A 281-nucleotide genomic window follows, 5' to 3' on the forward strand; every position below is an offset into this window, starting at 1 on the left:
CTCCGCGTCCACCCCGGCCGACCCGCGGCGGCAGCAAAACAACAGCAACACCCAGCGCCCGGGGGGAAGGAAGGGAGGTGCTCGCGCTGGGCCGCTGCCGCCGAGCTGGCTTCGCCGGCGGGGGCTGGGAAAGGGCGCGGGGGGGCGCGGAGCCGGGCGGCGGCTGCCCGGCCCTGCCCTGCCGCCGCGGGCTGCCCGCGCCGCGCCCCGTCGCGCCGGGGGAGGCGGCGGGGCCGGGCGGGGCGAGGGCCGGGCCGCGGCGGGCGTGGGGCAGAGGTGTC

The sequence above is a fragment of the Oenanthe melanoleuca genome, chromosome 4, assembly GCF_029582105.1.
Source record: "Oenanthe melanoleuca isolate GR-GAL-2019-014 chromosome 4, OMel1.0, whole genome shotgun sequence".
Taxonomy (NCBI): domain Eukaryota; kingdom Metazoa; phylum Chordata; class Aves; order Passeriformes; family Muscicapidae; genus Oenanthe; species Oenanthe melanoleuca.